This window comes from Rhineura floridana, chromosome 1, assembly GCF_030035675.1.
Source record: "Rhineura floridana isolate rRhiFlo1 chromosome 1, rRhiFlo1.hap2, whole genome shotgun sequence".
Lineage (NCBI taxonomy): Eukaryota > Metazoa > Chordata > Lepidosauria > Squamata > Rhineuridae > Rhineura > Rhineura floridana.
In genome coordinates this window covers 298,988,676-298,998,236 of record NC_084480.1, presented here as the reverse complement: position 1 = coordinate 298,998,236, position 9,561 = coordinate 298,988,676, and positions in this window count along the sequence as shown.

Genomic DNA, 9,561 nt, shown 5'->3' with positions numbered 1-9,561 from the left:
ATGAGATCCGGAGGGAGGGATATCATTTCCTTTGAAACTTGGGAGATATGACTTGGAGTGGGGCAGGGAGAGTAGAAACATATTGGGTTATGCTGTCATAGGTGGATTGTTACAATTATTCCTTACTGCATGTACCGAGAAATGCATTGGTGTGTTAAACCACACATGTACTTTGTTTTATTTGTTTATTCTTTATTAAATAAATTTTTTTGAAAAGCCAGCAAACAAGCAGCACATACATGAAATCAATTAAAAACCAAGACGGATACCAACTGGGATGAAGATTTTAGAATTTAGAAGGCTTGTTGAAAGAGGAACATCTTTAGCAGGTGCTGAAAAGAAAATGGAGAAGGTGCCTGTCAGATATGCAGCTAGACACTAAAGGCCTGTTAGGGTGATATCTGCAGGACAGTCTCTCCTGCACAATGCTGTGATTGTTTGGGCACGACAAGACGGAATGCCTCTTCTAAGATAGCACTTGACATCTGCAGTTTTCAGAAGCACCTGCATGAAATTAAAACATTTTTTTTAAAAAAGGTGATGATCCAACCACTACTGAAAAAGCCCACCCCTGGACCCATAGGTTTGTGACAACTGCCATTCAGTTGTAAATACCCCCTTTTTAGGGAAGGTGATTGAGAGGGTTGTGGTGCAGCAATTGCAAGTACTCTTGGATGAAACAGATTATCTTGACCCATTCTAGCTTCAGGTCTGATTATGGGGCTGAATCAGCCTTGGTTGGCCTGATGGACAATCTTTATTGGGAGGACAGGGGAATGCAACTATTTTATCCTTACTTGATCTCTCAGAAGCTTTTGATACCACTAACCATGGTATCCTTCTGAGCCAACTTGGTGAGATGAATATCAGAGCCACTGTTTTACAGTGGCTCCAATCCTATATCCAGGGAATAGCATTTATATGAAGCTGTTGGGCACAGTCATCAGGAGATTTGGGGCGAGGTGTCAGCAATACACTGATGATATCTACCTCTATTTTTTGGTAACATCTGAACTGGGAGAGGCTGTGCAAGCCCTGAACCAGTGCCTGGACTTGGTGGTGGGCTAGATGAGGGCCAATAAACTGACTCTGAATCCTAGCAAGATGGAGGCGCTGTGGGTAGGTGGTTCCCGAGTTTGGATAGTTGGTCAAATGCCTGTTTTGGATGGGCGGTATTCCCTCTGAAAGAGCAGGTTCATAGTCTTGTGATCCTGGATCCGTCTTTGTCCCTAGAGGACCAGATAACCTCAGTGGCTAGGAGTGGCTTTTACCAGCTGGTAAGACAGCTGCATTGCTTTCTGGACTGGGTTAGCCTGACCACTGTTGTCCATGCACTGGTAACCTCCAGGTTGGATTACTGTAGTGTGTTCTACATGGGGCTGCCTTGGAGGTTGGTCTAGAGCAGTGGTTCTCAAACTTTTTTGGTTCGCGGTGCACTGTAAAACATATAAACATTTTCTGGCGCACTTGGTGTACAAAATTAAAAATATATTAATATATTTTAAACTATGAATAAAAATAACTTAATAATATACTTTCATAATATTCGCGGCACACCTAGCCACCTCTTGCGGCGCACCAGTGTGCCCCAGCGCACCATTTGAGAATCACTGGTCTAGAGGCTGTAGCTCAGCCTTTCCCAACCAGTGTGCCTCCAGATGTTGTTGGACCACAACTCCCATCTTCCTGACCATTGGCAATGCTGGCTGAGGCTGATGCGAGTTGTGGTCCAACAACACCTGGAGGCACACTGGTTGGGAAAGGCTGCTGTAGCTGGTGTAAAATGCAGTAGTGCGACTGTTCACTGGGGCAGGACATCACCAACATGTTACTCTGCTGCTGAAAGAATTGCACTGGCTGCCTATTAGCTACTGGACTAAGTTCAAGTTTCTGGTTTTGGTGTACAAAGTCCTATACAGTGGGACCAGGATACCTGAAAGACCATCTTATCTCTTATATACCCAGTCAATCACTGCGCTCTGCAGGTGAGAGCCTCCTGTAGATAACATCTCATGAGGAGGTCCATTCCGCACAACACGGGAAGCAGATCTTTAGTGTCATGGTATCTACCCTTTGGAATTTCCTCCCCTTAAATATTAGACAGGCTCCATCTCTGTTGTCTTTTCAGTGCCGATTTAAGACCTTCCTCTTTCAGTAAACCGTTTCAGTAGAAACCTTATCCCAGTCTGTATCTGTGCTGGAATTATTTTTTAAGATGTGTTTAAAGATTTTTTTAAAAAAATAGATTTTTTAAAATATGTTTCATTTTAAAGTTGTTTTGTTTTTAAGATTTTTTTAGTGTTTGGCATTTGTTTGCCACCCTGGGCTCCTTCTGGGAGGAAGGTTGGCATATAAATTTGAGACATAAATAAATTCAGAACATCTGTCAACCAAAATGTTGCAACCAATCAACTGATTAGTTCAACTAAAATGCTGCGGCCCACTTTTTATTTAATGACAAAGTTCAATGGATTTTTTTCAAACTCCACTACAGTCTGATTATCTGTAACAGCTTAAACACCAAAGTACATCACTCTCTCCCCCGCCCCCGATTTTGTGGCTGAGGTGAACATACAAACCTGTGTGCCGTTGTGTGCTTGAAAAGAACATGATAGTCTGAAATGGAAATCCCAGTTCCGCACCTACAATGCCACCAGGCTGCCAAACATTACTCCCACAGTATGTTAAGCAAAAAGAAGTAACAAAACATGGCTTTTCTTCTGTTGGAGGGGTTTGGCAGGCTGACACAGATTGAAAAGCTGCGGTGCTATTTTTTTGATTTTATGCAAATAGCACAATGCAGAATGCCAAACTATCTCCACCTGTGACTGACAGCCCTGACAATCCCACATTGCCTTGACATCTGAGAAGGGGGGGGAGGAGAAAACACCCCATTTCCTTTAATAGAATATATAAAGGACAATCATGGAGGAAGAGACTGTGCTGGTGGGTGCTGAACATGAATAATTTCAACCTATCTGTGCAGTGTCTGCCAAATAAAAAAGACATACTCCATGGCATAGATAGATAGATAGATAGATAGATAGATAGATAGATAGATAGATAGATAGATATTATTTGATTTATATCCCACCCTTCCTCCCAGCAGCAGCCCAGGTTGGCAATAGATAGATAGATAGATAGATAGATAGATAGATAGATAGATAGATAGATAGATAGATAGATAGATAGATAGATAGATAGATAGATAGATAGATAGATAGATAGATAGATAGATAGATATGACATACACCATGGTGCATATATATGACATACACCATCACAATGCACAGATAGGTTCAGATTATTCACGTTCATCACCCACCAGCACAGTCTCTTCCTCCATGATTGTCCTTTATATATTCTATTAAAGGAAATGGGGTGTCCACGGGTCCATCTAGCTCAGTATTATCAACACTGACTGGCAGAGGCTCTCCAGCATTTCAGACAGGAGTCTTTCCCCCAGCCCTTCCTGGATTGAATCTGAGTCCTTTTACATGCAAAGCAGATGCTCTACCACTGAGCCACAGTCCTTCCCCAAGCTACAGCTCTTTTCTAAATCTAATCAGCACCTGTGTGTGAAGTTCTGCTCTTGGTTTGGGGCATTTAGCATCAGATTGACTACTGCCGATCAACCAGCCAACTGCATTTTATTTTTTATATTTATTTGCTTTTCCACACTAAAGTGGCCCAAAGCGACTTACGTTAAAACCAGTTAAAACAAACACAACCAATAAAAATCTAAAAGCACATCTATATAGATAAGGGATTGATCTACAGATCCTGCCCACTAAAAGAGGCCACTAATACCTGAAACCCATTAAGGGTCAAAAAGCCTGTGTACAGAGGAAGTTAAAAATAGAGATGGCACCAGGTGTGCCTTCCTGGGGAGCACATTTCACAAGCAGGGGGCCATCACTGAAAAGGTTTGTTCTTGTGTTGCCACCTTCCGGACCTCCTATGGAGGAAGCATACAAACAGGGGCCTCAGATTGCAGTTGCGGGGTCCAGGTCGGTTCATGCAGGAAGAGGCAGTCTTGAGGTACTGGGATCTTGAGCCACATAAGGCATTATAGGTCAAAAACAGCACTTTGAATTGAGCCCAGAAACTAATCGGTAGCCAGTGCAATCAGGCCAGAATTGGTGTTGTATGCTCAGGTCAACTTGCCCTGGTCAACAATCTGGATCCTGAATTCTGCACCAGCTGCAGTTTCTGAACTATTTTCAAAGGCAACCCCAAGTATAACACATTGCAGTAGTCTACCCTAGAGGTCACCGACGAGTAGAGATGTTAGGCTGTTCCTGTCCAGATTGAGGCGCACCTGGGCCACCAGTTGAAGCTGATGGCACTCCACATCACAGAGGCCACTTGAGCCTCAAGTAATGGACCCAGTAATACCCCTAAGCTACGTACCTGCTCCTTCAGAGGGAGGGTAGAGACAGCCACATCCCATCCATCCAGTCTAGGAAATCATCCACTAACAATGCTTCAGACTTCTCTGGGTTAAGCTTCAGTTCACTGGCTCTCATCCAGTCCATTACTGAGGCAAGACACTGATCTAGCACATCCACTGCCACACTTGCAGATGTAAAGAAGCAGAGTTGTATGTCATCAGCATATTGCTGACTACATACTCCAAAACTCTGGATGAGCCTACTCAGTGGTTTCATGTAGAAATAAATAAGGAACTCATCACAAGGCAATACTTATGGAAGGATGTGCAGAATTTTGGGGCAACTTCAGCCATCCCAAACCCCAAACCAAACATAAGCATGGTGCTGGAATGTGATAGAGGCATACTGTGGTTAGCTACATAAGTGAGCACCTTTATGTACATTTATTATTTTTGAAATTCATAATGCGCCTTTGCCTTCCCACTCATGAACGTGTGTGTGAGACAGCAATTGCTTATAGCCATGTACATTTGAGAATGAGTCTGCACTGACACACAGAGAGGGAAAGATCTGTTTTCTACTGCAAGAATGCTGCAAGGCATTATTAAAATGAAGTTTCGAGGCCAAATCTCTAGCAGTTCTCAACTAACACCACTCCTTTAACTTCAGGCCCTTGTGCCTTAATTAGTTGAAACTTACTTCATTTTGCTGCTGGACACAGCCTTCAATGTCACAAAGTCAATGGGTTCAGTGTCAGGGGTGTGCCCTATGCCTGCCAGCATTAGCAAGGTTAGCCAATTCTTTAATACCCATGCGCATATATCAATACAAAAAGGTGTTCTGTTCTCTTTTGCTGCTGTTGCTAAATCAGAGACCTTATTTGCTTTTAGTGAACTGGGCTGTTTTTGGCTACCTCGCTCCCTTGTTTAGCATGCACATGTCTCAGAGGCTCTGGGGTAGCCAGCCCTTCTTCAGTGTAACTTTCTAGTTCTTGTGAGATGCTTGCTTGTAATATCTCAACGTAGCATGGCCTTGGAAACTCCACACTGAGGAGAACAGCTGAGCCCCCTGTTGGTCCCAGGTCATGCTCCTGTTCAATTCTGGTACAGCCTTTCAGGCCTATGTCTGGGCAGAAGTTGATAGAGATCCATTGACTGAGTGAGGAATTTGTCAACACACTTGACTCAGCTATATACATTCCTGATTTTCAGAGCAAAAGCTCAGAACATCCCAGGTGTGCTAATAAAATGCATGGCTCTGCAAGCGTAGCTACTAAAAGATGAATACAAGGCTGGTACCAGAACTTGGGCAATATGGAAATAATGACAGAAATGACAGGAAGCCAAGGCCCAGGGAGAATGTCTTCTCCTGCAGTTAGATATAGCCCATATTCACGCCATAGTTATTCCACTTTTGCTCCACTTTAAACAGTTGCGACTTCCCCCAAAAATTCTGGGAAGGGTAGTTAGTGAAAGGTGGTGAGAATTGTTAAGAGACACCTATTCTCCTCACAGACCTACAATTCACAGAGTAGTTTTGTCAATCCCTCTTCCTAGAGAACTCTGGGAATTGGAGCTCTGTGAAGAAAATAAAGGTAAAGGTAAAGGTGTCCCCGCACTAATAGCGCGAGTCGTTTCCGACTGTAGTGTGACATCTTGTGACGTTTACTAGGCAGACCGTTTATATGGGGTGGGATTGCCAGTTCCTTCCCCGGCCTTTCTTTACCCCCCAGCATATGCCAGAGAATAGGAATCTCCTAACAACTCTCAGCAACCTTCACAAGCAACACTTCCCAAGATTCTTTGGGGTAAGCCATGACTACTTAAAATGGAATAATTTGTAACATTACAAAGCACCTAGTGCATTGTTAGGCTAATAATACGCAGGTTTGCACGATGCAAATCAAAAAAGTGGCAACAAGCCACTGTATGAATGTTAGCTTGGATGTCTGGGAAATTACTGTCTGTCAAGTCTCCCACTGTATTATTATTTAGTCTAAAAAGAAAGTAATTTCAAAATCTGGATGCACTAAATGCTAAAGGCTGGCTGTAAAGAAGAAATGAATTGGGGCATATTGAGACTGATGGCTTTGTTGTGAAGACAGTGAAGTTAATAACACAAGAGACAAGCAGAAAAATCCATTTTAGATTTCAAAAGGAAACTGCGCAACATTGACAGCATCCTAGTGGCCATTACTGCAGCTATTTTTTTATCTTGTAATGACTTTGTAGATCTGACCAGACAATGATGCACATTACAAAACACTCTGGAAATGCTGTTAATTACTTTGATTTGTTATTCATTTCTCCTCAAAGCCAACAATTTAAGACAGTAGTCTTTGACCTTGTCAGCTCTCGGCTACCTTTGAACCGGTGCCTGCTACATGGAACTCACTTCTTATCTATTTATTATATATGTCCTGTCTTTTTACTTCTCATTCTCTCTTTAGGGGAAACCATCACAGCCCAATGGTAGACAGCATGCTTTGCATACAGCAGGTGCCAGGTCTAAGCCCTGGCATCGCCAGCTAAAGGAATCGTGTAGTCAATGAGAAGAAAGACCTCTGCCCAAAACCCTGTAGAGCCAATGGCAGTTGGAAGGAGATGGGCCAATGATGTGACTCTGTCCAATCTTTCTGCTTCATGCCCACCCTTTCCCCTTCACTCTAAAAAGAACACTGAACATTGCAACACTGCAAACAACCTCTCCCTGTTTCTGTATTGGGAAGGCCTGTAGCTCAGTGGCAGAATATCTGCTTTGCATGCAGAGGGTGCCAGGTTCAATCCCTGGCATCTCCATGTAGGGCTAGGAAAGGCTCCCTGTCTGAAAACCTGGTGAGCTGCTGCCAGTCAGTGTAGACAGTACTGAGCTAGATGGCCCAATTGTCTGACTAAGCATAAGGCAGCTTCCTATGTTTCCAAATGACAAAAGATAATGGTGGTGATATCCATACTAGGGGGGGGGTATGCATTATGACAATGGGGGCGGGGCTTGCAAGTGTAGCTGTCCATCCACTTCAGTTTGGCACTGGCATGTTCACCACTGACACTCAACCAGTCAACTTTAAGGCTCAAGGAACATTTAAAGGCAGTCCCCACCCCCAGTTTGAGTGCTCAGTTCACAAGATCACATTTAGCCTAAAATCAGAATGGGAGATTAAGGAAGCTTGCATACATTGCAAATTCAGGACAGGAGGGTGCTCTGAAGATTATCTTGCACAACTTTGCATTTCTTTTCTTCTGTTGCTTTATAATAAAGTTGCAACCTTCACAATTTAAGGGTTTGAAATTCTTTCCACAAAAAGACACTTTTTAACAGCTGTTAGATGCTCTTGCAGGTCACTGATTCATAAGGTCGCCATAAGTGATAATCAACTTGAAGGCACATAAGAAATACATACAGAGATTGACAGATACTGTATTGATTCAGGGTATACTACCGAGACCCTTATTATTTATTTATTGTACTTATATACTGCCCCATAGCCAAAGCTCTCTGGGCAGTTTACAGTAACTAAAAACGTTAAAACAAATATACAAATTTAAAAACACATCTTCTCAGAGGGCATAGCTAAAGCAATATAGCAGCACATCCCCCCGTCTTTCTTAAAGTAGCTTTAAAAAATCCTCAGTTTATACCACATGAAGATACTCATTTCTTCTGTGAAAAATCAATGTCAATAAACCATGCTAAAGATGGCAATATATTGACATTGTTCATGAGGCCTAGAATCCAGTGCTAAACTTATGAATACTACACATCAGCATATAAGTACCATCCCATCGAGAAGCTCGGAGGGTGGTGACTAGAGCTAGGGCCTTTTCAGTGGTGGCCCCCGAACTGTGGAACAGCTTTCCTGATGAGGTGCGCCTGGCGCCGACGCTACTATCTTTCCGGCGCCCGGTGAAAACCTTTTTATACTCCCAGGCATTTTAAAGTGTATTTTAACAGCATTTCTGTATTTTGGACGTTGTTTGGTTCTTTTGTTGCTTGTTTGTTTTGTTTCTTGATTTATTGTATTTATTGTATTTATATATTGTGCTGGTTTTTATCTTTTTGTACACCGCCCAGAGAGCCTCCGGGCTTAGGGCGGTATATAAATTAAATTAAATAAAATAAATAAATAAATAAAATAAGTAGAGCTCTAGATCAGTGTGTGAGTATATGTTTATTATTATTATATGAGAGCCAGTGTGGTGTAGTGGTTAAGGTGTTGGACTACGACCTGGGAGACCAGGGTTTGAATCCCCACACAGCCATGTGACCATGGGCCAGTCACTGCCTCTCAGCCTCAGAGGGAGGCAATGGTAAACCCCCTCTGAATATCGCTTATCTTGAAAACCCTATTCGTAGGGTCACCATAAGTCGGAATCGACTTGAAGGCAGTACATTTACATTTTTTATTATTATATAGCAGTTATTTCTTCTACAGGTCAAAGAGGTACATACAAAGGGCCCTTGGTGCAGTTATTGTGTTAACATTTAAAATACAAAATGACTTTGAGGAAATTCACTGGTCATTTCCCTTTGTTTGGTAAGATCTGTTCCTTATGAATAAACAAATAAAAATCAAATTCTGTGCCCAGTTGTCACTATAAATTAAAAAAATCGCAGTTGACTGCAGTGGAACTAAGTCCAGAAATATGCCTTATGAGATTCTCTTTTTTACATCCCATTTTTTGTTTTATATTAAAGACACATCCGTCCTATGCAGGCTTACTTGGGAGTAAATCCCACTGAACTCAGTGGGACTTATTTCTAAATCGGCATGCACAGGATCAAGCTGTAAGTAAGTTATCTAATGGTAATTTTAAAATGAGGCATTCATTTCCCCCTGTGATTCCATGACTCCCCTCATCGTTTGGGATTGCATAAAATTAGCTATCAGTGGGTTGGTTTACAAATTCCCACAACACTCCTGAGGCATACCAGACAGACAGTTTGATTTGTATATACTTTAGTTGCAAACAGAAGAGGGGAAATTTTCTAACACATTTTCTTTTCTTTTTTTAATGCTGCAAGAAATACCTTGAGCTGCTCGTTCTCCCCAGCCACAAGAAAAGTTTGCCTCAATCCATTAACTGTTTTATTTATTAGATTGTGATTGTACCAGCAAAAATCCACGGGCTTCTTATGTACATAGATAGACCGATCCTCTACAATAGGG